This window comes from Anneissia japonica, unplaced genomic scaffold (assembly GCF_011630105.1).
Source record: "Anneissia japonica isolate Jap-2015-1 unplaced genomic scaffold, ASM1163010v1 scaffold4929_len162294_cov128, whole genome shotgun sequence".
Lineage (NCBI taxonomy): Eukaryota > Metazoa > Echinodermata > Crinoidea > Comatulida > Comatulidae > Anneissia > Anneissia japonica.
Window position 1 is genome coordinate 151464 of NW_022721921.1, and position 335 is coordinate 151798.

Here is a 335-nt window from a genome sequence, read left to right on the forward strand (position 1 = left end):
TACACATACACATACATATATAAAATAAAATATTTAAATAAAGTTAAGATTGGTACATTTCTAAATAATATTTCTTCATCTGCTTTCTAAAAGTGTGGGTACTATGGCAATTTTTAAACTTAACATGAAAAATTAACTTTTTTATGGTGTGAATGAAATAAAATATAGTTAGTCTTTTGAATATTAATTAGGAGCTTATTTGCATTGAACCAGGAACCAATTTGTTTAACTCATTATTAAACGTATTGAATAAAACATTGAGGTCTTCATTAGAGTAAAAAAACGTAGTATCATCGGCGAAAGGACACCAACTCGAGGGTGTCACTAATTCTACA